Source organism: Pseudoliparis swirei, chromosome 4 (assembly GCF_029220125.1).
Source record: "Pseudoliparis swirei isolate HS2019 ecotype Mariana Trench chromosome 4, NWPU_hadal_v1, whole genome shotgun sequence".
Taxonomy (NCBI): Eukaryota; Metazoa; Chordata; class Actinopteri; order Perciformes; family Liparidae; genus Pseudoliparis; species Pseudoliparis swirei.
The window spans coordinates 24,903,543-24,915,891 of NC_079391.1; positions in this window are offsets into that span (position 1 = coordinate 24,903,543).

Consider the following 12,349-nt stretch of genomic DNA (forward strand, 5'->3'; position numbering starts at 1 on the left):
ATGGCACTTACTAACCAACAGAAGGATATCTTTTATTCATTTCTATTATGAGACAATAAACACATCTATGTTGTATCTATGTATTGTGGTCCGATGCGAGGTTTTGGGGCAGGGATGTCTATGTGTACAGATTGTAAAGCACTCCGAGACAAATTTGTAATTTGTGAAATTGGGCTATACAAATAAACTGAATTGAATTGAATTAATATAGTAGAGATTCTTTCATAATTTGAGTTTTACTCATACTTACATTTCACTGCATGGCACAAACAAGTAAGCCACAGTCAAGTTTTGTATTCAAACCATTCAATGACCCTTGATGCTCTAATGAGAAGCATTTGTTTTTTCTCCGCACAGGTTTTAACTTGAATTGGTTATCATACTCTATTTAATCCAAGTTCATACCAAGTAGATTATGATCCACTCAGGTCTTTGTATTAACACATTTTATAAATCTAACTTTTCTTAGCTGCCCACTAAGGTCTGCTCTGGAGGGGTATTACCATCTGTAGAACCTCTGATGTCACTTTTAAAAACATAGTTTACTCGATTTGATTTTCAAAGTCAAACCGCTATTGTGCCCAGTGATAGGACTGTAGCTGCATACATGGATTGAATCAAATCCCTTGCTCAGCGGCCCCACATAAAGGAGTATATGCTATTAAAAGGCGAGCATGTTAGGGAGTACACAACATGATTCAATTGATGGCTCCATCTGAGAGTTATTCGACATTATTCACAGTTTGATTAGTTTTTCCTTTTATTCAGACCGATCAATCAAGGGAATTGTATATTCACAGCACTATATGGGGTTCCCATAGGAAATTGGACACATAATCACTGTTTATTGCACTGCATTAATGTAGGAAGTGCAGATGTATGATTTCAATTTTTGCAATTCAGTTTTTTTTTAGCAAGGAAGAGATACATAGCTCCTAATGAAATACGTATTGAGCTGTATAGTATAGTTGCTCCTCCACTGTCATTCTCTCTTTCATTCATTATTTGTCGTTAAAGGTTTTGTCCAATAATAAGAATGACTTTAGGAAATGGAAACTGACTCGTCTGAAAAGCACTGTTAACCTTTTGGACACAATTTCATTTGCAGAAAGAGTCTGCCATAATTTGGAAGATTCTTCAGAGTATATCGATTTTATTCACCACTCCAGGCAATAGTTTGATTTACTTGGGAAGGCTTGCCGAGCGCCATGTGCCATTTGTGCTGCATTTAACTAGGTGTATGTATTGGCGTCAGTGTTTTACATTTCCTCATGTCGAAACACCCACATGATGACTCCAGAGTGTGAGGGTTGAAAACGGGGTGCCAGTTCCACTTGTGATGCCGAATGAGCTACAAAAGCTGAAAGGCATAGTTAAAAAGCACCACCAAAAAAACCACTCCCCCGGAAGGTTCAAGTTTTGAGTGTGCTCTCGACACCTCAATTGGAAAACTCAGCTTCTGAAAATAGCTGGACTTGTCGAATTTCAAAGCAGTTTAAATGTAGTTGGCGAGAAAAGCCGAAATGTGACAAACTCTGGAAATTGATTGGAAAGCAGGAGAAGTTGGCATCAAGTGGTTCGATTTGTGATGCATGCAAGCTTCTCTGAAAACGCAGAGCCCGACCTCTGATGATATTTAAATGCACCACACCCAACCTGCTTATAATCTACAACTTATCACAGATATAAAAAATATACTTTAAGAGGATTTGAGGCTTGTGTCGATCGCAACCCGTCCTCTAGCCTGTTGATAGAGTGCTATATCACTGCCAAAAGGAAAACTACTTACCCCGTATCTCCTCCCAAGCTGCCTACACACGGAAATGCGGAACCACCCAGACATGAAATGTCACAAAGTTATTTGTGATATTTTTCTCTCTTAAACTGAACATGCAATAAAAAACGAAGTAAATATGATCAGAATGAATCCAGTGCTTGTAAAGCTGTCGTTTTTTTAAACTTAATTTCACACGTATTTGCACAGGGAAATTACATTTTACTTATCTTATAGAGTCGAGGACCACAGGTAAGAACTGAAGTCCTGGATTCTTCCTTAGATATTGAAACATGAACATGACCCAGGATGTGTCCTGCCTCCTATTTCCCTCTCAGGTCTACTGCTCACACACACAGCAACTACTTTTTGGAGGAGGAAACAAAATAATTATTTTGCACATTCATATGCAGCTTTGTAAAGTTGTAAAGTACTCCCTGGGACAATTGTAAAGTTACGTATCTATCACATAGAATGGCTGTTTTAATACATTATTGCAAATGTTTAGCAGAACTATAAAAATACCGGTAAGTTGTCGATTCCCTCAAAACTCAGGGGCAATTTTACAAAAGGATTGCACTGCTTCTGCAGCTACCTACACAAAAGAGACAAACATAAACTGTCTTTCTCAAAGCAAACACAGCTACAAACAGTTCCAGTAAGATTATTAGAATATAACTTTGTTTTAAAACTATTTTTCAATATTAAATTGTAAATGGACCTAGAGTGCTTTTCTAGTCTTCCGCCCACTCAAAGTGCTTTTACCACTACATGACTTCACACCTGTTCATACACTGAGGAGGAGCTACCATGTAAGGTGCCCATCAGGTCTAAATAACATTCACGTACATTCACACCTAAAGGTGCGTTCACACCAAAAGCGAAGCCATTTTTCGCGTCGCCCAAAACGCGTGAGTTTACTCGCTCGACCATTCACCGTGTACTCACCATGAGCGTCGAGATGCTCTGCGAGGGGCGGGGCTTATCTCCGTGTCTCGTCTCCGTAAAGGCCGTTATCTTTTCCTTCATCCACCAGAATAACTAACCACTAGTTCTGCTTTATATTTGTTGTGGACGTCTCACACACTAACGCCCTCGTGTTTGGGTTCATGACATCACCCGTAGGCTCACTCAGCTCGGTCACTTTCACCGATGAAGTTACTGTTACGTCTGAAAGACTTCCGCTTCCAGCGCTACGAGAGCGGAACTCAAGAGCTGATTGGCCCGAGTTGCGAGATTACGGCCTCAAAGTTGAAATATTTCTACTCGGGGCGAAAATTGTGCCGCTGAAAACGCGCCGCTGCAAACGCGTCGGCCACATCGCGTCGCCCCAAACGTGCCGTCCGGGAAAATATCGCGTCTATCGCAGCCACAAGCGTCTGTACGTTGACTTTACATGGGATTCGGTCGCGCACATTTTTTTTCCGCTTTTGCTGTGAACGCACCTTTAGGCACAGCTACAGGAGCGAAGTGTCTGAGCCACAGTCGCCCCGAAATGACCACAGCCCAACTAAATAAAGTTGTCATGCTGTCCTGGCTTTAAATCTCATAAGAGGTTGGGAATTAAGCTCAGAGGCTCCAGTATGCGTCACTCGACCTCTTCTGGTTTACTGCAACTAAACTCTCCACTGTGGCTCTGATCTCTCTCTGCTGCTGATCTCCGGCAGTACACTCTGGTTCCAGTAAATACGACTCAATATTGGAATAAGCAAAAGCACTGTAAAATGTATCCTCTTCTTTAACATAATCTGTACTGATATATTCAGAAAACAGATCCCCCCCCTCCTCTTTACTCTCTACCTCCTTGTGTTTCATGGATTGTAAAGATCTGGACCGTGGTCCATGCCTATAATTATTCCTACATCTGTCATATTCATTGAATGTGTTGTAACTCTGTAACACTGTTCATTCTGTACACATGACATCTATTGCTTCTGTCCATCCGGGGAGAGGGATCCTCCTCTGTTGCACTCCCGAAGGTTTCTTCCCTTTTTCCCCTGTGTATGGTTTATTTTCTGTTTTTTCTGGGAGTTCTTAGTGATCCAATCTTAGGTCCTGAAATGTCTTATGTGTATAGTTTGTAAAGCCCTCTGGAGGGAAATATGTAATTTGTGATTTTGGGCTATACAAAATAAACTGAATTGAATTGAATAAGCCAGACAGTAATAAATGGGAAGTTCCACTTTGAAGCAGACCTCCACCCATAAAGCTGATCAGTACAATTTCCCCCCAACAATAACAATAAAAACAGACCTGCTTGCTGCGATCGAAGAACCTCCATTTTGGCTCCATTAAAGCCCTCTGAGGCTGTAATTTGTGATTTTGGACTATACCAAATAAACTGAATTGAATTGAAATTGACTATTTTGCAACACAAGCGAAAAGAAGGAAGTTCTGTTGTTGTTGTTTTACTTTAAAACACATTGGAACTTACAGGGGGTTCAGGAAGAGCAGGTTTTCAGCAGCATCTCCTTGCTGGCTTTCCAGAATCTTCTTTAATCGAGTACATTTACCATCAACTCTGATTGGACGTCCCTCTAAACAAGATTGACAAGATTCTCTGAAGCTGATCTTAACAGGGAGGACAGTCTTAATGAGGAAGTGTACCACTTGTTGGCGTGACATCCCCCTCTTATACTCCACTGGTTTATTTGTGAGGCCTAAAGGTGCGTTCACACCAAAAGCGAAGCGATTTTTCGCGTCGCCCAAAACGCGTGAGTTTACTCGCTCGACCATTTGCTGTGTTCACGCCATCAGTGTCGAGACGCTCCGCGAGGGGCGGAGCTTTTCTCCGTGTCTCGTCTCCGTAAAGACCGTTATCATTTCCTTCATCCACCAGAATAACTAACCACTAGTTCTGCTTTATATTTGTTGTGGACAGCCCACACACTAACGCCCTCGTGTTTGGGTTCATGACATCACCCGTAGGCTCACACAGCTCGGTCACTTTCACCGGTTAAATTACTGTTGAGTCTGAAAGACTTCCGCTTCCATCGCTACGAGAGCGGAACACAAGAGTCGATTGGCCCGACTTGCGAGATGACCGCCTCAAAGTTGAAATATTTCAACGAGGGGCGAAAATTGCGCCGCTGAAAACGCTCTGCTGTAAACGCGTCGCCCACATTGCGTCGCCCCAAACGCGCCGCTCGGGAAAATATCGCATCTATCCCAGCCACACGCGTCTGTACGTTGACTTTTCATGGGATTCGGTCGAGCGAAAAAATAGTTTAGCTTTTGGTGTGAACGCACCTTACCCCTAATAATAGCACCCCAGTTATTCAGGGGCGGAGACGTGAGACTGCTTCCTGATGACAAGGCACTTAAGTGTGAGAAAGATAGATAAACAGATAAATATTAACACCTCTGTCATGGCATAGAAGAAGACCGCAGACTAGGCAGACACGCTCAGTGAACATCCTCCACTATATGCAGGAGCTGGGCCCAACAACAGATGCCGGTCGACAGCAGGACATAAGCACCTAATGCAACTACTGCATTAATGATGAATAATAATTTGCTTGATAGGTAAGCACAGGAAACGGGTGGTGATCATCACCACCGTAGCAACATGAATAACAATCAATTATACAAGTATCAAAAAGCTTTACCTGATGCTTTCCCCCAAACCGTCTGGAAGCCAAAGTGAGTACGTTTGAAGGACAGTATAGGTGCAAACCATCTTTCTGTGTCCACCCCACCAGCCAATAGCAGTGAGTGAGCAGACTGACTGACGGGCTCGTGGTTAAGCCCTCGCTAATCAGACTGTCAGAATGTAGCTTGGAAGGTTAGCGGAGGGATGCAGTCAATCATTACCGAGGTTCTGACACATGGATGCTGACTCATTCCTCTGCTCACCCAGCGTAGAGATTTTTAAATTAAAACCAAAAGTCAACTTAATAAACCTGTAGACCCACAGCGACTTCAACATACTCTCTCCTCACTTGAAACGACTACATTTGCAAAGTAGAGTAATGTCGTGCAGAATAATGCCATGCGCACTCTGAACAATAAAGTGGCATGAGTGTGATTTTGAATACCCATCATATTCCGTGTACGATTGGTTTTATGTTATAACAATTCATGTTAGTTTTTTTTTCTTCCCATCTCAATTTAGCGCATAAACACACATGTATATGCATGTTTAAAAATGTTAAAACAGTGGTAATATATAGCAACATTTTATAAAAAATTGCAATCCTAACATTGTTGAACTCTACCATGAAGAAGATCTTTCTGTGACAGAGCCATAACGTACCGTAGGCCTTTTACAGGTGGATATCATCAAATGAATTGGTTTCATGGTCGTGGTAATGCATGGCTTACTGGGACACTTGATTTGAGCCGAGGCATCGTTAATGTTATTAGTAACACCTGTGCTTTCCTGACAAACACAAATCAGAATGTCTGCTGTGAAAAAGATCTGTTGAGAATTGTAATGGTTTTACAGGAGAGGTTTAACACAAAATATAAATTGAAAAGAATCTTGGCGTTATCTTTGATCGGGACTTGTCCTTTAACTCCCACGTAAAGCAAATCTCAAGGACTGCATTCTTTCATCTGCGTAATATTTCAAAAATCAGGCACATCTTGTCTCAAAAAGATGCAGAAAAATTGGTTCACGCGTTCGTTACTTCGAGACTGGATTACTGCAACTCCTTATTATCAGGCTGCTCTAATAAATCTCTTAGGTCCCTCCAGTTGATCCAGAATGCTGCAGCTCGTGTTCTCACTAAAACTAAGAAAAGAGATCACATCACTCCTGCACTAGCTGCTCTGCACTGGCTCCCAGTAAAATCAAGAATCACTTTTAAAATTCTTCTCTTAACGTACAAAGCCTTGATTGGTGATGCACCATCATATCTTAAGGAGCTTGTAGTACCATATTGCCCCACTAGAGAGCTACGCTCACTAAATGCGGGACTACTTGTAGTTCCTAGAGTCTTAAAAAGTAGAATGGGAGCCAGAGCCTTTAGTTATCAAGCTCCGCTTTTATGGAACCAGCTTCCAATTTCAGTCCGGGAGGCAGACACAGTCACCTCGTTTAAGAGTAGACTTAAGACTTTCCTCTTTGACAGAGCTTATAGTTAGGGCTGAATCAGGTTCACCTGGTCCAGCCCCTTGATATGCTGCTATAGGCTTATAGCTGCCGGGGACGTTTAGGATGCACTGAGTACCTATCTCCTCTTTTTTCTCTCCTTAAGGATGAATTTTCATCTCTCAATCACACGTTACTAACTCTGCTTTCTCCCCGGAGTCCTTTTGACTTCACGTCTCATGGGGTCATCGGACCCTATGAGACGGCATAGATCCTATCTGCCTGATGGATCATCGAGGTCTGGGTCGTGGAATTCCTGCTCCTGACTACGCCACTGTCCTGTTGAGACTCCGCCCACTGTTGAGACTCCGCCCACTCCTCCTCCCCACCGCCATCTGCCTGATGGATCGTGGAGGTCTCCATCGTGGAATATGCCTACTATGAACTATTCATTCACTCTGTCATATTCATTGAATGTATTTTAACTCTAAATCTGTCCTTCTGTACACATTACATCTATTGCATCTGTCCATCCTGGAGAGGGATCCTCCTCTGTTGCTCTCCTGAAGGTTTCTTCCCTTTTTTTCCCCCTGAAGGGTTATTTGGAATTTTTCCTGGTCCGATGTGAGGTTTTGGGGCAGGGATGTCTATGTGTACAGATTGTAAAGCACTCCGAGACAAATTTGTAATCTGTGAAATTGGGCTATACAAATAAACTGAATTGAATTGAATTGAACATATTAAAATGATATTTGGAAATGTTAGGTTGTAGTGGATTTTATTTACACTGGTACATGTAAATTAGGAAGTCTTATCTTTTAAATAATGCTTATAGAATGATAATTTACATAGTGGATATTAGGGAGGAATATTCTAATTAATGTATTAAAAAGCATAGGAAATTATGATCACTGTATTATATTTGTAACTGGAAGGTTGATTTTATGAGGATTATTGTTATCATAACTTCAGGATGTTGATGGTATGAATCAGATTGGTTTTATTATGGGAGAGGTGCGTTTCTATTGAGATTGTGGCTGTTCCTGTTTAAGCTCGTATTCTGAAAAGTCTGAAACCGGAAGCGGAAAGCAGCTGTGTTGGCGCATGGCGCTAAGCTCAGTCTCTTTGAAATGCTGAGAGCAGGGGAGAGCATGCCAGCGGGGCGATGCATGAGAACAAGAGACTAACTGGGAGCTTTAAGCTCACTGAATGGAGACTGTGAGTACTAATCTTATTTGTGAGACGTTGGATTGGTTGTCTGAGTATCGGAGGTCGACAGAAACAGTTGGAAGCTGACTGTGGGCTGAAAGCAAGAGGAGGCGTCGGAATGATGGCCATCAGCTGGGCTTTAAAGCAACCAGAAATGTTAATGTTAATAAATACTCTTAAAATGCATCCATAGTGTTGAGGCTTCTTCCACAAACACTGAGCTCCATCCAGACACTTTGGATACATTCTTTCAGAAATTACAAAACTGGGAACCCAACCACAATATATAGCGACCACAATTACAATTTCACTTTTTATTATATGTACATTGTATTTATTTATGTTATGTAAACTCTGTCTTTACATGATGATCCTTGCTGCTCAAACACAGTCAAAGTTGTTTTAATGCAAACATGTCGGCCTTATTTTCTGCCGAGAGAATTGTTTTTCTTCGTGCTCTTTACACTCATTATAATGCAAATAAAAAAAATGCACGACAGGAATTCATCATGTGTTTGTTGTGTTGTGAAACTGAATTTCGTTGTGCGTGGCTGTGTTGACTTATAGAGGGAATTATTTGTATCTCTAACAGTGTTTCCCCTAGGTTAACAGCTTCAGGTGGGGCAGAGCGCCGATGCGCGCAGACACGCCGGCATCGGAGCTCTGCGGCGCGCGAGACGGAGAGCCGAGAAGTGTTAATTCGACACGTAGAGACAGAAATGACATGCTATTGGTTAGATATGATCAATAACAGACGGCTGTTGAGTTTGTTTAATAAAAGAACAAAGACGTGCTCTTTAAGAAAAGGGACCTTAAATTACTTCTGCTGTAATCTGGCGCAATAGAAAAAATTACAGGGTGGCGGGCGGAGATTTCAGGAGGCGGGCCGCCACCCTGATAGAATGGTGGGGGAAACACTGTCTAATATAATGATTTAAAATGAATGAATTCCACTCTTACCTTGACGCCTTGTCAGAATGTTCTTGTCATGTGATGATGACACCTGAGGAAGTTCCTTTACTGAGCCCTTTATGTGGACTACGGTCTGGTACCCATTGAGAAAGCAGACGATAGGTACAATAGATTGACACAAAACACTTTTTGTAGTGTATAACTAATTGCCAACAAACAGCACATACTTCACACTGCAACACATGCTGAACCCTCACAGGGCTCGTGAGACAACGGGGAGCAACAGCAGTCTGATTTGCGACAAAGTGTTCACCATTTTTAACAAGCCGCTAATGTTGGGGTTCCCGTTGCTTATTGTCCAAATGAAAAATGCAACAATCGCCAAGCTGAGGCGCACATGTTCCCATGTTGTAAAGGAGTATCCTCCGCAACCGATCCCAGTGAGCAGGAGGGGGAAGTACAGAAGAGGATTGGAAAAAAGCCCCGGGAGGTCCCGCCCTTCCCTGCCGAGAGTGTTATGAACTTGTCAGGGTGACGGAGACGTGGGTCCCACGGCTAATGCAATATTTATTATTCTGGTTGTACCAGCTGTAGACACAAACAATGTATAATGGATCAAATATCTTCGCTGAACAGCGCTCTCGTACCCTTCACCTCGAGGGTGCACACTATCTGTTCCCTTTCAAGCACTTCCTTAATTTCATTTGCATGTCACCAAGCTGCAGCTCGGGGATCAAATTGGTCAAAATTCTTGGTTATTGCTCTGCAGCGAGCATACGAATTTAAGTGCGTGTGTGTATATGCCTCTTCCAAACCCACTTTTGCCTAAAGTAAGTGTGCATCATCAAAGGCATGGAGAACTTGTTTTGAACTACAAGCAGGTTTGCTTTCTCCCATCCTTTGTTCTGCTAATCATCCCATGGGTGCGCACCGTCCATAACAAAGGGTGGAACAACAAGCCGTTATCTTGCGAGAAAACAGGAAAGCAGATATCCCCATTGTGTATAATTTAGGACTGCTCCGGTTTCCCATTCACCCGTAGTCAGAGGGAATCAGGCTCTATATTTTGAAGGAGGCAGAAAGAGAGACAGGGGATGCAGAACATGGCTCTTTTTTTTGTTGTTCATGTCATTAGTATAGCATGATAGATAAGCCTATTTGTCGCGCCACAGCCTCACGCTTCATGTCCTCATCGGTTGCTAGAAAAATCGAAGTCAAGATGCCGCAAGATTTAGCAGGGCAAACACAAAACACTTCAAGCGATTTCACACTGTGGGAGCAGATTTGGCTCGCGAAAATCTATGCAGATTCATTAGGCATGTCGTGGTTTTTTAAGAAGGCTGGGGCGCTTCAGATAAGTTTGTTCTAACAGTTTCCCTTGTGTGCATGTGTGTGTGTGTGTGTGTATGTTTGTGGAGGTTTGGGGGGGGGGGGTTGTGGATGTGTGGGTGTGTGTGTGTGTGTGTGTGAGAGACAAAGATTAGGAATGCGAAAAAGGAGTCGGTACCAGTGCGAGTGGAAGACATTGAGTCAGACTTGACTTACCTATGGCAAATCAGCGATACTCAGCCAGTAAGCCACACACCACCTGCCTCACACACTGACACACCAGCACCACCTACGCCTCTTTCTACGAACCCCTTCGCACCAAGGACAGCTTCGAGCTTCCCCAAGGATCCCGAGTTGGGGCGAGACAGCGCTGAGATGTAAAAAAGGAAAACTTCGAAAGAAGTCACTTCTCACACGCATTTGTATTTTCCTGCACATGCACACGCACAACATATAAACAGGACACACCAACCGTATGCATAGATGCTTTGAAAATCCAACGCGGACCTTCCTTGAACTTCAATAAGTTTGCCTCGTGTCTTGGTAGGGGTCAGGGAAGATGACGCTGACTACCACTCTGTTTAGCATGGGCGGTAACAGCGAGAGCTAACCAGCCATGAGAGGATGTCAGACAGGCAGTCTGCTGGAACTTTGACAGAAGACACACTTGTTTGTTGCCACTGTGTGGGTACCTGAGCTAGCTGAACTATCAGCTCCACCATGAGGCTCGCTATTGTGTAGTTGTGTGGGGAGTACATAGCCTTAGCCCTGCTGTTCATCGCGGTAAACATTACTTGTTTACTGCCACTGCAGAGGGAAAGTTAGTTTTTGATGGCGCTTATCAGTCGTGCTAATGCAAGTGCTTGTGCAACCAGCAGCTGTGTGTGAGAGGCACAAACAGGGGCTCCACCAAGCTCAAGTTCAGATTTATTTAATAAACACATGTTAAAAAGCTTCAGTCTTGCCTCTTTTGTTACAGTAAAGGAGGGCTTAACCAAACATTCAAATCCAACACAGGCAAACCCTAACTAACAATGGAAAAGTAGTTTTTACACAGTTTGAATTTGCCACTAACAAGAGTCGAGGATTGTGTGTACTATGGGGAAAGAATGTGTTTTTTAGGTGTGTTTTTCAGTACGAAGATGGCACTTGAAGAAAAGGTAGGTCCAATTTGGCGTTGCCGCTGGAGTGATCCATCATCAGATGGTCTCTGGTTTTACTGTCGTCGTATCGTCGCCAGTTTCGAAACTTCACCAGACATTAGCTTATTACTTCAACCCTCCTGTTAACTTCAAATTTACTAACATCTTTTACCTTTGGGGTCAAAGCAATTTAAACCTCCAGAAAATTATGAGAATGAATATTGTTTCCAAAGTTTAAGTGTCAGGTATTTTATGTTTGTTTGTTGACTACCTAAATATACCTTTAAATAAATAAAAAAATACCTCCCCCCCACCCCCCCTGATACATCCAGACTACCTGTTCGCGACTATGGCGAAAATATGCAGATCACCATTAAAATCTCACTGATTGACCTAAAATTGGAAAGATATATCTTTTTTGGTATTTAATGGATTTCTAATATTTCTGAGTACATATTTTTTATATATATACAATTTGGAATGAAAGACTATTTCTGTCACCAAGAATAGTAACATGGATTATATTCGGGGTCAATTTGACCCCAGAAAAAAGAATTTCAGAAATTTTGAAGGATGTTATTTGTAAAACAGAACATCCTCATCATCAGAACATCAGTAAGAAACACATAACATGTATTTATTTCCCCAAAAAATCTTTTCAAAAGTACATTTGAGCATTGTGTCAATGATTGGTCTGTGCTACACTAAGTGCTATGGATGCGAATATGTTTGTGTGAGATAGTATAACAAAAAAAAATCACTAAAATGAGTTTGTAGGAAAATGAACAGCATAGTATCTTTCCTTCAGGCCACCAGAAAGTACATTCCAGCCTTTTGACCTGTACACTCCGGCCCAAATGATCAACCCAATGGCTTGCAAGTGGTTCACTTCCAAGTCCCAACTGTCCCCATACACGCGCTTCCCCTCTAAATGTGTCATCTCAAGGA